Source organism: Euprymna scolopes, chromosome 12, assembly GCF_053919585.1.
Source record: "Euprymna scolopes isolate OS-2025 chromosome 12, ASM5391958v1, whole genome shotgun sequence".
Taxonomy (NCBI): Eukaryota; Metazoa; Mollusca; class Cephalopoda; order Sepiida; family Sepiolidae; genus Euprymna; species Euprymna scolopes.
The window spans coordinates 155709049-155732222 of record NC_136493.1 but is presented as its reverse complement, the minus strand read 5'-3'; the positions used below and the strand labels follow the sequence as shown (position 1 = coordinate 155732222).

General features: G+C 37.6%; 1 long non-coding RNA gene across 3 annotated transcripts in view; it reads left to right on the top strand.

Annotated features, from left to right (window-relative positions):
- The first annotated feature begins 818 nt into the window (after positions 1-818).
- LOC145291575 (uncharacterized) overlaps positions 819-23174 on the top strand; it is a 127789-nt gene continuing 105433 nt past the window's right edge. For 2 of the 3 annotated variants that reach the window (XR_013869461.1, XR_013869460.1), the window contains exons 1-2: positions 832-1360; positions 14711-16099. This is a non-coding gene — a long non-coding RNA (uncharacterized LOC145291575). Of the gene's footprint in view, positions 1361-14710; positions 22242-23174 lie in introns of those variants that run through there. The other variant, XR_013869459.1, reaches the window with a different exon arrangement.

Here is a 23174-nt window from a genome sequence, read left to right as displayed (position 1 = left end):
CAGCATTTCATTTGGCAAAGCCAGACACGTACAAGGCTATGGATGTAAAAAATAAAATGGAAAGGGGGAGCAAGGTAATGGTGCCGCTCCGTGAATTTAAAGTAGCCGATCCTGTGCTTGTGCGTAACTATGGATCTACTCAGTGATGGATTGAAGGTACCATTACCAGACAGTTGGGAGCAGTGAATTTTGAAGTGGAAACCGGTAGAGGGCTAGTAAGGAGGCATGTGGACCAGCTTGTGAAACTCTCATCACCAGTAGCAGTGGAACTTACGCCTGAGATACAAGCAGATAATGCTGCAAAGAATCTTGAGAGTTTCGGCACACCTGAAGTTTCCAGCACACCCGACAGTCCTGAGAAAAGTTTAATACCTGAGAGCAGGCATATGGAAGAGGTTGAAGAGACTCCAGCAGTGGTAGAAAAATCGGCATCACCACCCTCTCGCAAGTCAGGGCGTATTCGGAGACCACCAAAAAAATTTGAAGACTATGTTCGTGATCCAGAGTAAGATTGAAGGGATGTAATATATTGGACAGGATTATCTCCCTTGCACTTCAATGAACTACGGATTATCTCCCTTGCACTTCAATGAACTACCACTAGAGGGCGCGACAGTCTTGAAATCTGTTCTTTTTGTAAATAAAAGGACCTTGAGACGATCTTTCCCTACGAGACGTACCGTCTGCCGATCCATCTATAATGTTATTTTGTCTTGTGCATTTTTATTCATTATGCATTGTTAATTTTGATATACATTAGTATCATTATAGGATTAGGGATTAAACATTATTAAAAAAAAAAAAAAACAAAAAAAAAAACACCGAAGACAGGATACGTTTTAAGCGTGCGGAGCCATAGAGCAAGCACCGTTTATTGATTACTCCATATAGGGGACGCAACTCTTGTATATTCTTTATCAAAGATTGCTGACCGAAGGCGACATAACTCATGCTATGACACCGTCATATGTTATAGTTATTTTCTTAACACATGGCTTAAATTTGCTTAAATCTGTATTTTCACTTTAAAATATCTGCTGCCACATTAATTAATTAAATAAATCGTTATAAAGGTTAAGGGTGAAATAAGTAAATACTGCTAATTGCATTAGTAAACTAGCGGAAGTATAGAATGCATTGTGGGTAATAACGATTATTTAGTTCTCCGCCATGACACCTTCTTAACACGCCATCTCATCTATCATAATCATAACATCTGAAATACTACAGAAACCAAAACGAAAGCATTAACAAAGCCTTAAAAGGAAATGTCATCGTATAATCTGTTGTTTATTTATTATAATTTTGTTTTTCTTTTTCCTATAAGAACACTTTAACCACAAAATTACGTTATAAAAATGTAAGTATAATTTGTAAATAATTCTTTCAACTCATTGTTTTCACAGCTTTTTTTTTTCTTTTACAAACAAAATTATAGTTATTTTAATTCTGCACTTTTAAAACCCGCCGTGTCTTGCTTTATCAAGAAAACCGCATTTTTTTTTCTTTTAGTTCATTATTTTAAATTATTTAAAAGAAAAAAAAAAAAAAGATTCATTATTCAAATATTATTTCGATTATTTTCCGTTTTATACGGAGATTGTTATTTTCATCCTTAACTTCTCTGGATTAAAAAAAAAAAAAAAAAATTGCTTGTTTGTATATAAAGAAAAAAAAAAGTAGAAAGAGTTTTTGTCAGAAAAACTTAAAAGGATTGTCTTTAATTTGATATTTTAAAACGGGTCAGATTTTAATTTTAAATATTAACAGTTTAAAAAGCTATTATTATTATTATTATTTATTTTTTTTTTTTTTTTAGTTCCGCGTGTTTGTTTTTAATTCTTTTAATTTCAGTTTATGCTGACCTTTCTGCTTCAGTGCTTCTTCGCAGTAACCGGTCTGGAAAAGTCCCTTCTGGTTAATGTCTACCAGTTTTCAAATAAACAAATGGACTATGCTGTTTTTTATAATACTTTTTTAAAAAATATAATACGAGGTGCCTTCAATAAGTTTCCAGACCTTTTTGTATAAGCATTTAAAATTATCGTAGACTCTTGAAAATCCAATATGTTATTGTTATACATCTTATGAGATGACTGACCCATTTTTATGATTTCAGGTTCGAAGGAATAGCTACAGCAGGAATTGGAATACACCCTACTAAAACTTGATTGTCACAGCTGGTGAATTTCAAAAATGCAGTCTGGACGTAAGGACACTCTAGAAGAAAGATATGCAATAATATTCTGTTTTAAACTTGAAAAAAAACCCAGAAGATTTGTGCAAAGTTTGTCCCAAGAATCTTCCATCCTTGTCACAGACTATTTGACTAAGATGAGCGTCAAGTCAGTTCCTCACCCTCCTTTTAATCCAAACCTTACTCCCTGTAACTTTTAATTATTCCTTAAGCTCAAGGAAAGTCTTAGAGGCTGTCGTTATGAGATAATTGAGATGAAAGAGATTGACACACTTACACAAGAGGACTTCATGCAGCATTCCAGAAGTTGTTGGAATGGTACAACAAGTACATCGCAACAGGAGGAGATTACTTCAAAGAAGACTATAGTTTCATGTGTATACTATCAATAAATGTCTGGAAACTTATCTAAGGCGTCTCATATGTTATAATAAAAATATATTTTCAAAAATAGTTTACATAAAAGTAGTCTTTAGTTGAATTTTAAAAAAATATTTTTTACAATATGTTGCAATTAAAATATATTTTCTTATTTTACCATGAAAGTTTTTTTCAAGTATTTCTCACAAAAACTACTTTACATAAAAATACTTGGAATTGTTTCTTATGAATTATCTTTTGTAAAGAAATACTTGTAAAAACACATTTCAAAGTAAAAAGAAAAAATATTTTTATTTATTGTACTTTTTTATTTTTTTTTACCCCAAACAAGGCCGCTAGGTAGTAAGTGGCTTTTATGTGGGATCATGTCTAATGGGATTGTGGGAAGTTAAGTAGCGAGTTATCTGCTCACATTACGTTCAAGTTTCTGCATATCAGTAGTCAGGGAATCAAGAAACAACGAGGGAATTCCAAAATCTAGCATTCTGAATGAAACATTTTTAGAGTAGAAGACTTTCTGGCATCTGGGTACCAGTGAAGATGTGTAATTTTGCTGTTTATTGTGTTGATTGGGAGTATGCCAACGGTGGCACAAGTGCTATGATTTCATCAGAGGGATACAACATTGTGTTGATGTGATAGAAGTTGAAGGTTGGCTAATAGTGCAGAACCTATTAGATTTGAGACTTTTTTTTTTAACCTCGTCTTAGTAAAAGAAACTAGTGGTAGAGACATATATGGCTGAATGGTAGTTTTGTAGATGTATAGAATACTCTTAGGAGAGTAATTTTTTTTTTTTTTTTTGCAACATTCATAAGCAACAGTTGAATTGAAACAAATACAATGTGGGCATTGCCAAGGCTACTGCAAAGAAAGTTATGCCACTGCCTTAGATATGTGCACATTTATTTTCTCCTCATGTCTATTAAGCATGCCTTCATCAGCAAATATACCCGTCTCAAACACTATTTCATCAAAGATGTCGTTTATGCATATCAGAAATAATAAAGGTCCTGTAAAGTCGAACAGAATGAAGGAAGAAAGCGACCACGTGTCTGCACGTGTTGTCTTACCTGCTGGGAGGATCACAGGGAGGGCAGAAATTAAAAATGGCAGCTGTGGTTTTTGTAAGATTATTGAGTGATGACGTCACCCCTCACGTGACTGTTTTTCTGGCCGCCGATTGGCTGATGACGAACGCTTGGACAATAAAAGGAGTATGTTCAGAAGATCGAGGACAGTGTGTATCAACTGCATCAGTGTGATTAGAAGTTCGACGTGTGTTAATCAACTGCCGTAGTTGTGAAACGAATTCAAGCTTTAGAAGTTCGACGTGTGTGTTAATCGGCTGCCATAGTTGCGAAACGAATTCAAGCTATTTCGGCGAAATGGGGGAAAAAATTGACCTCAAATTAATACCAGAGTTTGATGGATCGACCCCGGTACTTGACTGGGTGGAAAAGGTGGAATTACATTGCCTTTTGTCTAGCATAAAAAACTTTCAACGTGTTGTTCCTCTGCGTTTGTCCGGCGGTGCCTTTGCGGTGTATCAACAGCTCAGCCATGAGGGCAAACAGGACTACGAGAAAATCATGGCGGCGCTGTTCAAGGCATTTGCGATTGACCCCACCACTGCTTGGGAGCAACTTGAGGCAAGGACCTTACGTCCAGGCGAAACGGTCGACGTGTACTTGGCAGAGCTGACGAAGTTGACAGTGTTGTTTGATGGACTGCCTGAGCGGGTCTTGGCATGCAAATTCCTAGCAGGACTCCCGACAGGAGCAAAGCAACTACTATGAGCTAGCTCAAGTGCAGATTCGTTGCCCCTTAATGACCTAGTAGATCAGGCCAGGACTATAATGAAGAATTACTCCGAGATGAGGGAACCAGTAATTGCTGCTGTTCAGTCCACACCGAATGATAAGAAACCGTATCAGGAACCCGGTCCACGTGGTGGAATCATATGCTACAGATGCAATGGACAGGGCCACATTGCAAGGAACTGCCGGCAACAACCAACAGCTGTTCGCTGCTACCGGTGTAAGGAAACTGGCCATATAGCTCAAGAGTGTCCGGAAAACGGAACTGGGGACAAGGTGTCAGCGTTGACCTCTTCCCCATGCAGAAATTAAATGAGACGCTGCCGGTCATCCCGATATATATCGACGAAACACTGTGCTCAGCACTCCTCGATTCCGGGTGCTCCCGCACTATCGTATCTGCAGATCTCTGCTATACTTGGAGAAAGAAGAACATCAGAGTGATTACCATCAGTGGAGAGACGTGCATATGTTGCGGGGTGGGCAATGTAAACATTCGGACGAAAAATGGAAGCTCCGCTAACCTAGAGGCGCTGGTAGTGCTTGAAAAACCCCTGAGTTTTGACCTGCTCCTAGGATATGATGCCATCAGAGCCCTTGGTGGTGTCTATATAATGGCGACGGGGGCGGTACATTTTCAGGAGAAAGCCCCAGTGTGTGCTGCGCTAAGGATCGACCAACCAGACTTCAGCGTTGAATTTGACGAGCAAAAGAGGGCTTGGACTGCCTCATAGAAGTGGTCGGAAAACCGGGAACCAGCCAAACTGCAGAATGGAATAATTGAATACCATGTGCCCGACCACATGAGGCCCATGTATGAAGAACTTTGCAAATGGATCGAGGATGGCTGGCTGATTCCCTACCCCTACAAGAAACTTGGACCTCCTAAGGGTTTGATCCCATTAATGGCGGTTGCTCAGCACAACAAAGCCAAAGTCAGGCCAGTAATGGACTACCGAGAACTGAACTCGTATGTTGATGTTTTCACAGCTGATGCTGACATGTGCGCTAGCAAACTACGAGAGTGGCGCCAGCTGGGCTCTAATGTGTCCCTGTTGGATCTGAGAAGAGCATATCTGCAGGTCCGGGTTAGTGAGACAATGTGGCCGTTTCAGACGGTAGTGTTTGCCGGTAGGAGGTATTGCCTCACAAGACTGGGCTTTGTGCTGAACGTTGCGCCCCAAATAATGAAGACGATCGTCAATGCTGTATTGTCACAGGATAAGACTGTAAAAGAGGGGACATCAGCATACCTTGACGACATATACGTGAATGAAGACATTGTGCCGTCATCACGTGTGAGGGCCAAGCTAGCCGAACTTGGACTGATGTGTAAGGATCCAGAACGCTTGGAGGATGGGGCTCATGTCTTGGGGTTGAGCGTTCAACAGGAGCAAGGGACCTTGAAGTGGGGGGGGGGACTGCAGTTCCTGAAGTGTCCCATGTCCTCACGAGGTGGGCTATATTTTCCCTGTGTGGAAAACTGGTGGGACACTTACCAGTATGTGGCTGGACTCGGGCCACGACAGCCATCATGAAGAAGAGGGTGAGTGCAGTTACCAAAGGCTGGGATGACGAAACGGTGGACAACCTGTTACTGCGCATGGTGAAGGAGACCATCACAAGAGTCAAGCAGGAGGATCCCGCTAAAGGAGATTGGTGCGTCCGGGAAGACAGGCTAAATGTGTGGGTGGATGCGAGCTCCCTCACGATTTGGGCACTATTGGAGATGAACGGGTCTGTGATTGAGGACGCCTGCTGGTTGCGACCAATGGATGATGCTGCTCACAAACCTGGCAGAGTTGGATGCGGTAATAAAAAGAATAAGCTTGGCACTCCAGTGGAAAGTCAAAGAATTGTGCATACGCACAGATTCGCTGTGCATATACCACTGGATAGTTGACACACTAACAGGCAAAACGAGAGTGCGCACCAAGGCGGCTACTGAAATGCTAATCAGACGAAGGTTGGAGACAATAAGGAAGTTGGTGGAAGAGTACGACCTATCGGTGAATGCGGTGCTTGTCACTTCAACCTGCAATCTTGCTGATAGACTTACCCGTGTGCCCCAGAGATGGTTCGATGCAATGAAGAAAGAAGCTGAACCAGGGTCTTTATGTGCTGCTTCTGTTGAGGAGACGGATAAAATCAAGAAGGTGCACCATGACAGTGGACACCCCGGAGTGAGACAGACATATTATTTCGTACACTTAACCAACCCGTCAGTGTCCAAAAGCAAAGTAGAAGCAGTGGTCAAGGAATGCCAAATATGCCAGTCAATCGAGAATTGGAGCCGACTAGGCATGAACATAACCCATTATGGTGATCAGCACTTCCTCACACTGATCGATTGCGGACCAACGAGGTTTGTGATCTGGCGACTATTAACAAGACAGGACTCGGCTAGTGTCATCCATCAATTAGAGTCCATATTTTACGAGCGGGGGCCACCTGAAGAGATTCTCACTGACAATGACATAGCCTTTTGCAGTGGAGAATTCAGGCGTTTCGTAGACGAGTGGGGGATCCGGCTTAGACACAGGTGTGCGTATGTACCGAGTGGCAACGGTATAGCGGAGCAGTGCCACCGAAGTGTGAAGAGGATAGCAGCAAGGAAGCAATGTACGATTGCAGAGGCAGTATATAGGTACAATACAACACCAAAGGATGACACGACTGCTGAAAGTGCACCTGCTAATGCGATACATTGCTATCGAGTGCATGTTAAGGGCATTGACACCTGCCTGCCTAATCAGAAGAAGACGCAAGGACAGTACAAGTTAGGGGAACCGTCTGGGTAAGGCCTCCCAATAACCGATGTACGACCAGTTTCAGAAGAAGATGGATCACCGGCATAATTAGTGAGCAGGCTGTGCTGGTTGATGGTACACCACAGCATGTGAGGGATGTCCGGCCCGCCCTTTATACAAACCAAATGGCGAACAGCGAAAGTGATGAATCATCCAATGATGAAATGTGGATCCGACCTATGCCCCATTGCCGTGATGACATGGCTGAGAACCTCAGCACAGATGGCGATAGTTCCAGCGCCACTTTTGAGAGCCCCAATGACGATGGAGCCCAGCTTGATCGAAGGACTGCTGGCAACGTTAATGGCGACAGGTCTGTTATCCCTTCTGAGAGCTCGGATGAAGATGGAGCGCAGCCGGATAGTAGGACTGTGGACACTGACCTAAGTAGCCCTGATGAAGATGAAGAAGTCAAGCTAATCCCCCTCCGTAGGAGTGCTCGTAACAAACGACCGTGGCCGCAATGCCGCATGTGTGATCTTGAGACCAGGAGGGGGGGGTGTAAAGTCGAACAGAATGAAGGAAGAAAGCGACCACGTGTCTGCACGTGTTGTCTTTCCTGCTGGGAGGATCACAGGGAGGGCAGAAATTAAAAATGGCAGCTGTGGTTTTTGTAAGATTATTGAGCGATGACGTCACCCCTCACGTGACTGTCTTTCTGTCCGCCGATTGGCTGATGACGAACGCTTGGACAATAAAAGGAGTATGTTCAGAAGATCGAGGACAGTGTGTATCAACTGCATCAGTGTGATTAGAAGTTTGACATGTGTGTTAATCGACTGCCATAGTTGCAAAACGAATTCAAGTCCAAGAATTGAACCCTGGGGCACACCTGCATTAATATATTGTTTTTATTTACAACTATGAAGGACAACCTCGATTTTTTTTCTTGGCTAGGAAGGATCAAATAATGTTAAGTATTCGTCCAGAAGTACCATCTGATTTAATGTACATGAGAAACCTTTTATGCCAGATAAAAGCTTTTGATATATCAAAGGCTACCATGCAACTTCACCTTCCTTATCAAGTGCATGATACATACATTCAGAGATAACTGTTAGAATATTTGCAGTAGAACAGGCTTGCCTAAATCCATACTGCTAGCATTTACAAGGTGGTATGCTAGCACTTGATTGATGACTCCAAGATTTTAGCAAATGGAGTCAGAAACTGATGGAGCAACAGTTGAGCTGGTCTATTCTTTCAACAGAATTATTGAATATGACTACCAGCGAGGCAAATTTTCAGCTATCAGAGAAATAAAGTATCATCAAGACATGTTGAAGCGTTTTTAATTAGTATAGCAGAGATAAGATGAGATCCACCTGCCTTAGAGGTGTCTGGGTTTTTTTTAATGATTTTATAGACTTGAGAGGGGGAGATTTTCAGATTTACAAGTGTGGATTCTGTCCTCAAAGGGATATTTCAGAGAGGGTGGTTTGCTGGTCTAAGGTAGAGTTTGACGTGAACAACTGGGCAAGCAGGTCAGCCTTATTGATTACCATGCCAGGAACCTTATCATTGTTGGACAGAGGAGGACTTTTTTTTTCACCACACCATTATAAATTTGGCGCATTTTCCATTGAATAGCAATAGTCGATTTGATAATCGACCACAAAAAAATCGGGTCGTCTTCTATTTCTTTTGGGATATCTTTCGCCTTTATCATCATCATCATCATCATCATCATGGACACTCTCGTCTCCGTCATTTTTATTGTTTTCGTTGGTTCTAATTATTTGAGGTAATATAATTTCATCCTCTTCATATGACGGGTTTTCGTCTATAAAATTAAACGTGTCTGTGAATTTTACACACCGGATTCTTTTTATTTTATATTTTTCGGGAAAAAATATTAAATTGGCTGGACTGTTTTTATCGTATCCAAGAAATATACCTCTGTCGGCTTTAATATTCAGTTTACTCTTTTTCTATATATGCGAAGCAAGTTGAACCAAATATATGCATTCTGCTTAAATTTGTTTTTTTACCGCAGAAAGATTCATATGGAGTTTTAGAGAGTGTTTTGTTAAAGCACCTGTTGCGTATATAAGCTGCCGCCACAAGTGCATATGTCCAGAGGTTTGTAGGGAGTTTTGATTCAATGAGTAGGCATCTTGCCATTTCAAAAAGTGTCCGCCACGCACGTTCAGCAGTCCCGTTTTGGTGTGGCGATCTAGGAGCTGATGTTTCATGCCTGATATGATGGTTAATTAGTAAAAGTTCAAAGTCTTTATTGATGAATTCCGTACCGTTGTCAGAGTGAATACACTTGATTTCACCGTAGGGGGCCATGTCGGCTAGATATTTCTTTGTTGCTAGCAGGGTATTAGATTTGTTCTTTAAAAAGTAAACCATTATTAAACCTGAATGGTCATCTACGAAATTCGACACATATCTATAATGTTCTCTGGCCATTGGTTTTACGGGACCGTTCAAGTCACAATGCACCATTGATAGGATTTTTTTTTTTGGCCTTTTTTGTCTGGTATCTTGTTTTGATAGTTTGTCATTTTCCCTTGCGTACAGACGTCGTAGTTGAAGGTTTTTATGTTTGTATTTGCATTCCATCAACTACAGTCAGCAACATTTTGATATCAGGAATATTGCAGTGTCCAAGAATTTTATGCCATGTCAGTAGATCATGGCAGGCGGTTTTTGATGGGACTACGCTATTTAAATAATATAGTCTTCCATTTTCTTTAATGTCGAATACAGTTCTATTCGGGTATACCAGTTTTGATTTATTTGGGCTAAAGTTTATATTTGCACCTTGTTTTGTGGCAGCTTGTACAGAAAATATATTTTGCTTAAATTTTGGGATTAGAAGAGCGTTTTCTAGAATACAGAAACACAGTTCACCTTTATTGTTCTTTAGCGAGATTTTCGCATTGCCTCTTTTCAAAATGATATCATTGACTTGACTCCCGTCAGCTAGTTCTACAAAATGATTTTGTGGCTTAAAGTTGGGATCAAAATTGATAAAATCAGATTTCTTTATAACCACATGTGCCGTGGGCCCACAATCGACAAGAAAATTATTATTGTTTGTTGAAGCATCAAATGTACACGAAAATAAAAATGTATGTTCGCTAACAGAGCTCTCTACTGTTTTAATGTAGTCGCCATTTTGAGTCCTGTATCTACATTGGAAACTCTTGTGATTAGGTCGTCCACAATTATAGCAAATAATTTTTGTACTTTTCTTAGGAAAAAACTTGCTTTTGGCAAAGTTGCGTTTTTTATTCCTGGCATGGGTATAATTCGATTTTGGTGTTTTTATGTGTGTATTTTTAAATTTCATGATATTTGTGGATTCGTTTTTTTTGTGATCATTTTTTCAGTTTCTTCGTAACTTCTGAGTGCTACCTTGAATTGGCTAAAAGTCATGGGTTTTTCTTTCTGGGTTATCATGGTGGTAAATGGCTTGAAATCATTCGGTAATCCCTTAAGGACCATGGAAATTAACGAACTGTCACTTATAACTTCACCAGACATTTTTAAAGAATTTGCAGTTGTCTTGGCTCTTATCATATAATCAGTAATAGTTTCGGCTTCCATTCGTTTTAGAGAGGTCAGTTCAGTGTATAAAGAAATAATTTTGGGTTTTCCTTTCGATAAATAATGCTCTCTCAATATGTTTAATGCTTTGCAGCCGTCGTCCAGGGCTTCTCTCATTACCAGTGATAGAATTCTGGTCATCTAAACACTGTATTAATTCCGCAAAGACAGTTGCGTTCTTTTCAATGAAGTCGGGGTCGTTTCTGTTTTCAGGTTGTGTTTGTAGTCATTTGTGTAGCTTTTGGATTCATAGATATCCTAGAAATTTAACTTGCCACAATTCGAATTTTGATTCGGATCCATCGAAATAAAGACGCACACTGGGCCCATAACCTCTAGAAGTGTAAGCAATTTTGAGTTTCAGAACAGTTTCAGATGGTTCGCTGTTACACACAAGTCCTGGGAGGTGACTTGTTTGTAGTAGACAGTTCCACAGAACAAAATATTCTTACCGTGTCGAAACCCGGGAAAAGAACATGTGGAATTGCTCCAGAAAAGGTTTAATATTTATGAAGCAATTCTGGTTTCTGATTGGTTGATAGCAGAACGTGAATTAATTTGATTCGTCAGTTCTTAGCAGCATCGTTTATAAATAGAATCGTCCGACTGTGTGGGATCATACCCCATTATAAGTCCAAAATGTTGCAACATGTGTTTCCGATGGGTTTAGTGAGCGGGAACAGAACACTACAGACCTATCAGCCTGTAAGAGGGTGTCTCCGATAGCCTTTTCTGAAGCATCTGTTTCGATAGTAATTGGTAGTTCATTGTCGATAATCTTTACAGATGATTTGGCAACATCTTTCTTAAGTTTCTCGAAAGAATTCACAACTATAGGCGGCATAGGAAATTGTTTATTTTCAACCAGGGGACAAATTTTGTGCGAATACTTAGGTATCCATTTCGCATAGTAAGAAAACATACCAAGGCACCTTTTTAATGAATTTGAATCTGAAGGAGGAGGCATTTGCAAAAAGGGTTTCAAATGTTCAGGATCAGGTTGGATAATTCCGTCACAGATTTGGTATCAAGCAAATTGATAGAGCAAAGTGAAAACTTTGATTTTACTCGGTTTATTTCGAGGTTGTATGTTGAGGCAGCCTTTAAGAAACGTTCCAAGTTAGCATCATGCTCCTCTTGAGTTTTACCGCAAATGGTAATATCAATATAAGAAAAAGTTCTGCATAACTTATTTTCATAAATTGTTGAAAGGCAGAAACCCCATTAGTGACACCCATGGGTATTCGTTTGAATTGATACAAACGATTTCCAGCTTGAAAAGCTGTGTAGGGCCGGTCTTCAGGACAAATTTCAATTTGGTAGTAAGCCTTAGACAAATCAATCATACTAAAAATATGATACTAGGCAATTTGATTTATGCGATCCTCAATCTGAGGCAAAGGGTATGCGTCAAGTAGGGTGAAACGGTTAATAGTTTGGGAAAAATCAACCACCAGTCGTTTCTTTCTATTAGGCGACGAAGTTACAACAATTTGAGCATACCACAGTGAATAGCTGGTTTCAATAATATCATCTTTAAGCAGTTGAGGAATTTCCTTTTCAATAAATCAGGCATCCTCCGCACGGTAGTTTCGAGATTTTGTAGCAATGGGTCTGCAATCAGGGGTCAGGTTTCGGAACAATTTTACAGGGGCACAACTGATCTTGGTTAGTGCGCAGATTTTTAAGGCATCTTGAGATCCACCAAAAGAAATAGTAACGCCCCGGTGTAGTTTCAAAAACTGCACCCCGTGTATAGTGTCCATACAGGAGTCAGGAAGCACAGTAAGGTCAATCCCTTTATATTCGCAACCATTGAAGAAAATGTTCTCGGTGCAATTTAAAGGAAATGGTGGATGATGCCATAGAAATTACGGCGTTCTGTTTTAAAGTGGGCAGTCTCATTCTTTTGACCATGCGGGCACTAATAAAATTATCAGAACTGCCGGTGTCTATAAGGGCAGTTAACCTTTTTCCTTTTAACTCCATAGTTTCGGTGATAGGAGGGCAACTATCACTACCTTTAGTGCGGGCCTCTATGATAGCCGAAGAACGTGAATGTGTCGTTAGAGTAGAATGGCAAACTTTAGAAAAATGCCCGAGTTTACCACAGTTTTGACATACCTTATCGCAGGTAGGGCAAAAGCGGTGGTCATCCTTAAGGTGATGTCGCCCTCCACAGTTGTAGCACTTGCCACGAACAGGAAGGGCAGCAGAGAACTGTACAGAGTCACACTCCATTCGAGAATCAGTTGGAACAGAATTTTTAGAAATACATTGCCCCTCTCGGCAGAATTGATCAGCACATTTTTAGTTCCTGTAGTAGAAGTAACAGCAACTGCTCCAATCTGGGAGGCATATGATTCCGTGTGAAATTGAGCTTGTTCTAAAGCCCTACTAACAATACACTGATCTGCGCTACTGAAAAAAGTCTACAGAGAACAAGAGACAATTGAGAATTTATTTTAACTGTCTTGAAAAAAATACAAAGAATTTCGAGTCCAGAAGAATTTGGAATAATAAAACAAATTGAAATCCCATTTTGTTCCAAATCAGTCGAGTATTCATGCTGTCGTCCTGAATTCTCATAATGGAGTGAATACAGTTTTGATCCTTCATAAAGTTGATAGACTTTTTTTCTTATTGATTTATTGAGAAAATGAAAATCATGCAGACTTTTGGCAGAGAAATTTTTAGGTAACTAATAAAAATTTTTTTCAAATATATACTGTAAAACGAAAATGGCTTTTTGCAAAGAGGAAAAATTAAAATATTTGCACAAGTGAAAGTCGGCCAACCTGCAAGAAAAAGCTAGTTTTTTTTGTTTTGTTTTTTGTTTGTGTGTTTAAAACCACTTTCAATGAACTGTCTAAAAATAAAGGCTTTTAGATAAAAAAAAAACTTCTAGGGTAATAAAAGTGTGACTTCAAATTTGAAAACTTTGCATGACTTGCGCAAACCAAAAGTTAGAAATGAATTAGGTTAATTCTTTAACAATAGACAGCATTGTAGATTTTTTCTACTCACAGCGTTTTGAAAAATAAACTTTTTTGAAGTGAGGTCGTTTTTCTTTGTTGAAAAAAAATTATGGAGCCAATCTTTACTTTTTCAAAGAAGGTAGAAAAATATGAGTGTTGAACAGAAGTTAGTCATTTATCTACTGGAGATCCTTGTGGGTCCTTTTTTGAATTCATATGTTGCCAATGTTGTGGTCCTGCTTCGGGAATCGCAATATAAAGGTGAAAGAGTTCAGGTGTTCACTGTGAGCAGTTAAACTATGCATATGCTCTCTGCTTGACAGCAGAAATGTCTGGCTTACATAGTGACAGAAAAATCCATACTATCATAGATTAGAACATTAACTTTTATAATTTTTTGCAAATATTGTTCCATATTATTTTTCTAAAATATAATTAGGCCTCTCTGTAAACATTCGCTGTATTTTTTCTACATTTTCTTTAGTATCACACCAAGTTTTCATATTTTTAAATGTGCATGCACAAAGCAAACATTATTAGGAAAGCTACAGTTTGTAAATTTCTTCTTTTGGGGACATCTTGAAAGATCAATTAATATGCAAGACACTATTTTCAATCGTTACTATCTTTTAAATTAATGTTATTGGTTTTATCTGTGCTAGCAGAAACTGAGTTCATTAATGACCAACATTTAACATAATCATATTGAATATAAATCAGGTAAATATTTTCCATATTAAAGATAAACTGGTGTAGATATTTTTTTTAATAAGTTTAGATATAAAATTATATTATTTTAACGAATGTAATGCTCCTATTATTACATATAAAGCATTACTGATTGTTGATCATAAAATAAATTTTTACGTTCTCATAAAACAAATATTCATTATATATTTGACTTATTATTTAGTAAAAGAAATATTACATTCCCTGAAATTGTGTTAATTATTTTATTTACAGATATAATTGCGCTGTGAGAACAGAAACTGTTAACCTGTAAACTTTGTGGGTCTCCATTTTTTAAAATGTCACAAAATGTTAACCAACACATGTGTGTATCTAATCATGAAAAAACATTTTCATGTGATGTTTGTGGATCTCTATTTTCTACAAAATCAAATCTGAACATTCATATGCGTGTACACACAGGTGAGAAACCATTTTGCTGTGAAATCTGTGGATCTTCATTTTCTCAAAAATCAAGATTGATTACTCACCATCGTACGCACACCGGAGAGAAACCCTTTTCTTGTGAAATATGCAAATCTTCATTTTTCGACCAATCAAATTTAACTAGACATGTGCGTATACACACTGGCGAGAAACCATTTTCATGTGGAATATGTAAATCGTCATTTAGAACACAATCAAGTTTGAATAAACACAGTCTTATACACACTGGAGAAAAACCATTTTCTTGTGATTTGTGTGAGTCTTCATTTTCTGACAAAACAACTTTGACAAAACACCGGCGTATACACACTGGAGAGAAACCATTTTCTTGTGAAATATGTGGAACTTCTTTTTCTCGGAAATCAAGTGTAGTCAGCCACAATCTTATACACACTGGGGAAAAACGATTTACATGTGAAATATGTGGAACTTCATTTTCTCATAAAGTCTCTTTGATTAGCCACAATAAAATACATACTGGTGAAAAGCCATTTTCTTGTAAAATATGCAAATCTTCGTTCTCTAACAAATCAAATTTGATTAATCACACTCGTATACACACTGGGGAGAAACCTTTTTCCTGTGAAATTTGTGAATCATCATTTTCTGAGAAATCAACTTTGACAAAACACCGCCGTATACACACTAGAGAGAAACCATTTTCTTGTAATATATGTGGAAAATCATTTTCTCAGCGATCAACTTTAATTTGCCATAATCGAACACATACTGGAGAGAAACCATTTTCTTGTGAAATATGTAAATCTTCTTTTTCTCAAAAATCACATTTAACTAAACACATGCGTGTACACACATGTGGATAACGTTTGCGATTATGTGTGAGGTTTGAAAGATGCTTGAGAAGATGATCATGTGAGGGATGTCACAGCAATAAAGAGACAATGAGAAAATAAATGTTGTTGCTGCAAAAAACAAGCAGGTTGGAGTTATTTTCTATTTATTATCTTGATCTTTGTGACTGAAACTGGACACAATGTGTTTTTATTCTTGGACAATGTTACAGAAAATTCTTTTGGCACGGGATTGACCAGACCTTTCATACAAAAACTAAGGAAAAGAAATAAGAAAAAGGAGCACAAAACTATGCAGTCGCAAAGGAAGGTGAAAGAACTGACCAAATAGAGAGGAACTTGAAAAAGAATTGTAAATCAAGCTGTAAGTAATATATTTTCTCTTTTCTTTCACTGTCAGATTTCTTTTTCTGTTTTTTCAGTCATATTTTTAATTCATAAAGAGTGTTTTGTGGAAACCTTATATTAATAGAATGTTATATTTGATGTTAGATAGGGGTTCTAGCATTATGATTCAGTTATTTTATATTATAGGTTATCAATTAACAAAGCCAGTAGCTTATTAGGTTTTAAGTAAAAAGTTTGAATTATACATTTTTAACACATTTTTATTATAATTTGGTAGTAAAGCTGTTCAAGGATCAATTCTTGGCTGAAAATACTAAGTGTCTATAGTTTGATTTTACCAATTACTAAAGTTCTTTATAAAAATGTTACACTGGTTGCATTGATTCTAAATTTTTAATTCTTGTTAAACCAGTGCTGTATCATCTACCCCCTCTTAAACAAGTCTATTTTTGTAAGACATAGATGATGTGGATTATGGCGAATTTGTTCATGGAAAGTCTTAAAGTTGTTGACAGAATTCAGTCAGAAGTTAGTGACTGGACATTTGATGGGTTGGTTTATGAACAAAGATTTTTAGAAAATAACAGAAATAAAATTTGTAAGTGAATAAAAAGAGTGCTCATAGGAGTTCTGAAGATAAATAATAAAGGTTAACCATAGTACCATGGCTAGTACTGGATTGTGAAAAAAAAGGAAAATGCAATAATTGTTGCTTATAATGTTGCTATCCAATTTAGATGGGGGCACAGATAATGCCTCTAGCCTTTTGGGTCAAGTATTGTAATTGTCTTGTATAATCTCGCTAATATAGGGCTGAGCAGGTAAGAGACAAAATGGGTCATAATTGTCTCAAGTAATTTTGTTAAAAATGGCTTAACAATTAAGAGACAAAAAGGGGCCGTAGATTAAAATAAGATTAGTATTATCTCGAATAATCTTGCTATATGAAGCTAAGCAAGTTAGAGACATAAATCGAAGGACTAGAGAAGAGGTTATACTTACTAGTTTAGTCAAAGAATTTTGAAGAGAAATATTAATATGACTGATTTGATAGTTGGAAGAAATTTGAAGGTTATTGAAGAAAATGAGAAAAGAATACATGAAAAACTCATACGACAGGAAAAATAAATGAATCTAGCTATGCAATAAACAGTATAATATATCTGTCATTAAAACTGTCAAGAAGCAATAAATTGACTTTATTGTTAAAATAACAATATCCTGTTTCAATTTGGTGAATGTAAAGATGAAATACCAGTAAACATCAAAAACTATTCAAATGCACATGAATTTATTATTGCTTTGATTTGCCTGGCTTTATGCATTGATGATATTTAAAAGTTTAATTTGGGACAATGAAGCTGAACCATTTCAGCATGAATTCTATGAAAGGTCTGGAAAATGCATTCTTGCTATTGAAAGAGTTATTTGAGATTTTCCCCCTTTCAATGCAGTAAAATGTTGTCTTTAAATATTCAGAGAAATATCTTGGAATTCATTTAATTAATTTTAATGGAAAAAAAAGAATTTCTGAGAGAAAAAGGGTAAAATGAAGGGGAAATTTTATTTGGATTCGTTTGTTCATGTTTTTGTACACTTGAGGTTTTATTTTACCTTAAAGAAGGGTGCAATTTTTTTTTTCACATGTGAAGCATAGTATAGATGCAGATATGTAAATGCAGGATGAAGAGAGATATATGAATAACGTTCATGATCATGTGCAAAGCATGAAAGATGCTAGGGAAGACAATCATGTGAGAAACGTCGCAGTGGTAAAGAGAGAATGAGGAAATAAATGTTATTGCTACAAAGAACAAATGAGTTGGAGTTATTTCCTATTCGTTGTCTTGTCTCCTTTGCAGCTGAAACTGGACACAACTGTAAAAACTAAACATAGTGAGAGGAAATCGGGCAGGATCCCAGCACTTGCAAAAAGATTTTAAAACATGGAGAAAAAATAGGGCTAAAAAAGAAAATAAACTTTTCAAACAAAATATATGACTATTTGACCGAAACTTAAAAAGAGACACAATAATTGTAAAAAAGTCGCCTAAAAAGCAAGAACTGTTTTTTTTTTTTTACTCAGGTTTACCCCAAACAAAGCATATCGCCACTTGGATAAGAGGCTACTATTTGTGACCATTCTTAGGGAAGATAAACAAGATGTTGGTTTACATTACATTTAAACTTCCGCATATCAGTACAGTCAGAGAAGCAGGCAGTAGAAGGAGAATTCCAAAGTCTAACTGTTTGAGGGAAGAAACTATTAAAAAGCTTTCTGGCTTAGAGACATCAACAGTAAAGTGGTGTGAGTTACTTGCTAAGTGTGCTTCTCAGGGGTATGTATGTCGAAGGGACATAAGTGCAATGAGTTTATCAGAGCACATTCCATTAACATACTTGTCAAACAGGCACAGGTATGCAACATTGTGGTAATGGGACAGGGATTGAACCTAAGTTGACAAAGCAGGGCCTATTAGATTGGAGGCTCTTCTTGGGATCCTATCCAAGATGAAGAGACTAGTGGTAGTTGCATCAGCCCAGATATGGCAACAATACTCCATGCATGGACGAATGGTGGTTTTGTAGAGGTACAGGATAATTTCAGGTATGAGTAATCTTCTAGCACGATAGAACGAACCCACTTTCTTTGCAGCAGTCTTCGCACTGTCCTCAATGTATTTGTTCGAATTCATATTGCCTGTGAATGTAAAGCTGAGAAGTTTGAAGGAAGAATTCTTAGGTAAAGTGTTGTCATGGATATCCGTAGGTAGGAAGGTTTCTTGCAATTGTTAAAGAAGAGCAGCTTAGTCTTAATAGTATTAAATGTTACCATTCATTTACAGCTCCATTCCATTATGGCCTGGAGGTTATTTTCTAAGGATTCTGTCATTGTCTTAGATATTAGGTTGGTGTACATCCGTTCTTTCCTGGATTATTGGAGGTCTCTGATTTAAAATGAGGTTACCTATAATAGATAGGCCAAATGGATCCAAGATGTTGCTAAAAGAAACAAAAACAAACCAGATATGCCAGAGCCAGATATAACAGCTGGCATTATTGTGTATTGTTCTCATTCCAAAGCCCACGTATGTTGTGTTCTTATCTAACAGTGTGTTATCTAATGGGCTATATATGTATGTATATATATATGTTGTGTATTGATATAACTGTCTATTTAATGGACTATTATCCTCAGATCCCTTAGTGTCTATTTACTTAATGGACCGTTACTTGTCTAGTGATTGTGGGTGCATGTGTGTCAAACATAATACGCATACACATGACGACCTACCTATCTGTTGCTGGCCACTTCTGGAGGATTCACCAACCATCCTGGGAAGCCGGGGCCTGCTGTAATGAAAATGCTTCAAGACATGGACCCAAGACGATGTGTGTTTATACTGTTTATTCACTCCCAGCACTCCATCAGCAGAAATGGAGTGGTCAACGATCTTTGGCTTGTGGGTACTCTGCCTCCATTGGAGAGATCCATTTTAGCCTATCCTGCTTCTTTGGCTTCTAGGACCCAACTCAACTAAACTTGCTCAAACCGGAACACCAGACACATCACGTCCAGTCCTCATTTGCATACTTCCGGTGCAACTTACCAGCCACCCAGTTTGATACATGTCACAACATGATCCTTTGACCCTTTCTGTACCTGCATGCTTGCTCAACTTATTGTTTCCCATAAATCAATCTCTGCTTACTCTGCTAGATAGATAGATAATTAGATAGACAGATGGATAGATAAACAGATAACTAACAATTAAATGCTTCTACCCAGCTATTACCTCAAATTATACCAAAAACCGAATTAGTCCCAGAATTACAAAAAGCCTGGCATAGATAATCTAATTTCTGGCTAAAGCATCTAAAAGCACTTCATAGCTATTATAGCACTTGCTTAAACAGACTATTTAAGGGTGAAGAGAAGACACTAGCATAATTATTAAAAGGTGATAAATTCATAACCTAAGTGAGTGAAACACAATGCCGTATCAAGTACAGACCCATTTGCTTGCTCACTACTACCAACAAGCTTTTCACTGGCTTAGTTGCAGACAGTATCTATTAACACTTCTTTTCTGGAGCATACTTAGAAAAACAAGAAATGTTTGGGCAATAAGGATCAGTTGTTGATTAATTAGACCATCCTTGAGTACTATAGAAAGTGGCAGAGGAACCTAAATATGACTTGGATTGATTAAGAAAAGGCATCCCACACGTAGCTACTGTGATGACTTGATTCATATGAAATCCATCTAGTAATCAAAAAGACCATAGCTGTACATATATAAATGTGTCGAACAATTATGGCATCAAGCCACACTATTGGAATTGTCATATCTCTAACATCAAAATCAGCAGAGGAATCTTTCAAAGAGATAGTTTATCTTGTTTTCTCTTCTGGCTGGTGATAGATCTGTTAAGCAAGCTACTAAATAAAAGCCAGAGTACCTACATGTAGCAGAATTAGCAGTAACCAAAATGAGAAATAGAGAGCTTACCTCAGATACGTCTGTTTTGGGCTGAGCGGAAGAGAGAGTTCCAAGATGGCGTCCATGGGCTTTTATTAGCGTTTACCCAATGTAATTATCGTTGAATCACATCTGCTCTCATGTTATGCAAATACGTCGTTCCCGGCCGCTATAAAGGCAGGACACTGGAAAGGAGAGGCAGCGTTCTGCAGATTGTGTGTAGGTGATTCTGGCGAGTAGATTGTGCTTGTTACGACCCACGTGTCTGCGAGAAGCAAGTTTTTGTTCCGTCTGTTTTTAGTTGTATTTTTTTTTGTTTGGTTTGCCTACTACATTTTTGTTTCACTACAAGACCCAAATAAAAAATTAACGACCTACTCTCCATGGATGAGCTCAAACTGTATACCAACTCAGATACTGACTGAAGTCAACTCTTGTAGGTTATACATAACTCATTCAGAGGTATTGAGATGTAGTTGGATTTGGACAAATGTGGCAAGTGTTCCTTCAGAGCCGAGAAGAAGGTTCTAACTGAAAACATACAACTTGATGAAGATATCAAGGAAGTAGAAGAGCAGGAAAGATAGAACTACCTTGGCATAGATAGAAAGATTTTATTCAATATGCAAGATAAGATTAAAAATTGGCAGTGAATATATATGTTGTGTAAAGAATATTTATAAAACATTGCTCACAAACAAAAACGAAACAACTACCATTAACCAACTAGCTATGTTCGTGATAACATACAGTTGTGGTATTGTTGACTGGCCAAAAAGGGACATAAACAGACTAGACACTAACACACAAAATGTTTACACTGTACAGAATAATATACAGAAACCAGTGTTTGCCATGGTTGTACCTACCCAGACGAGAAGGGGGTATGGGTCTCTCAGAAATTCACTATCAGCATTGTGTCACTATTCCTGATGAACTTCCAAAATCCAAACCTAAAAATGTTACACCAGCATCACTAAACAAGAGCCAGCAGAAAAACCTCATCACCAAACTGGCCAAACATTTTGGATAAGAATCTCTTACAAATGGGGTCAAATCCAAAATGAATCTGCTATGAAAATACCACCAAAAAGTCGCAAAAACATACACCAAGAACTTCCATTATAAAAAATCTGAAAGAATGGGCTAGGCAATAGTGTGCCAAGTATTTTCTAGATGAATTTACTCATAGCTGTATAGATAAATACTGGCTAAAAAGAGGATTGCTCCACTGTGATCAGGGAGGGTTATAATGGCTGCCCAAGATAATGACTTGACCAATACCTTTACAAAGATGAGTGCTCTCAACAATGACAAGTTTAAGTTCTGACACACATGAAGAGAGCGTAAGCCACCTGATATGGAACTGTAATGTTCTGCTGGATGACAGTAACTATGCGATGTCACACAATTGAGTGTGAAAATATCTCCATGGGTTATATATAAAAAGTTGAATATCGAATGCAGTAGCAAATCCTGAGAACATATACCCAAAAGAACTATTAGAAATATCTCATACACTATGACTATGCAATTCTTACATACCTAAAAAATGGAGCTATTAAACCTGACAGAGTAATATGGGACAAGAAGGAGAAAAAACTACTTTAGAAGTTAATGTTTTCAATGATGCTGTGGTAAACAGAGCTGAGATGGAAAAGATAACAAAATATAAGCCTTATACAACGACAGAAAAAGAAATTGGTATCTCCAGAAGATCTCTATCATTCCAGTAATTATACTTTATAGAAGTAACTGAATTCATTAAAAAAAAATTTCAAAAACAACCTGGATAATATACCTGGTAAACTAAATGCAAGAGATATTCAAACAATTGCACTTACAGGGTTGTTAGAATCTTTAAAACATCTCTTAGTCAGAATGTATGAGATAGCAAATGAATGTCTGGCATCTGGTAGATGCCCTCATCCTCAGCTTAAACAAAATGATAAGAAAATTAAAAAACACTAAAAAGAGACAACTTGAATCCCTACTAGAGAAGAGAACTTAAACGTCTACTAGACATTATCCTCGAGTGTCTAAGCTCTCTCTGCACAAGGGTTTGTCAAGAAAAACAAGGTTAAGATACTTTTCCTTACAATTAAACTCTAACTAAATATTTAAAATCACAGTGTTCACAGCTCAAATAAGATCTCGGTATGACTATCCCACACTGGCTTTTATGAGGAATGGTGCATCTTTTATAAGTGATGTTACCTCAAGTAACAGCACAATACTTCACTAAACTAGATGAATTCTTATCCTGGAATCAAGTAAGACCAAGATACAACCAGAACGATATACTATAACATTTATATAATCAACTGAGGAGCGAGTAATAATGTTCTCAATTTCTTTACTAAATGTTTAAGGGTTAAAGAAGTATAATGGAATATTCAAATATCTATGTATCTAATAAAGGAGCCCCTGTGAACTTGGACTGAAGTAAAATGAAACAAAGAGGGAGAAATAGTGTTTATATATACAGGGTGACCAAAAAAAAACAAAAGCTAAATGGTGGCCATCTAGGACATATGCTGTAGAACGGAGAATAAAGGCCAAAGACCCTAGCGTTTAGATGTGATGTTTTGAATATAATAAACTAGT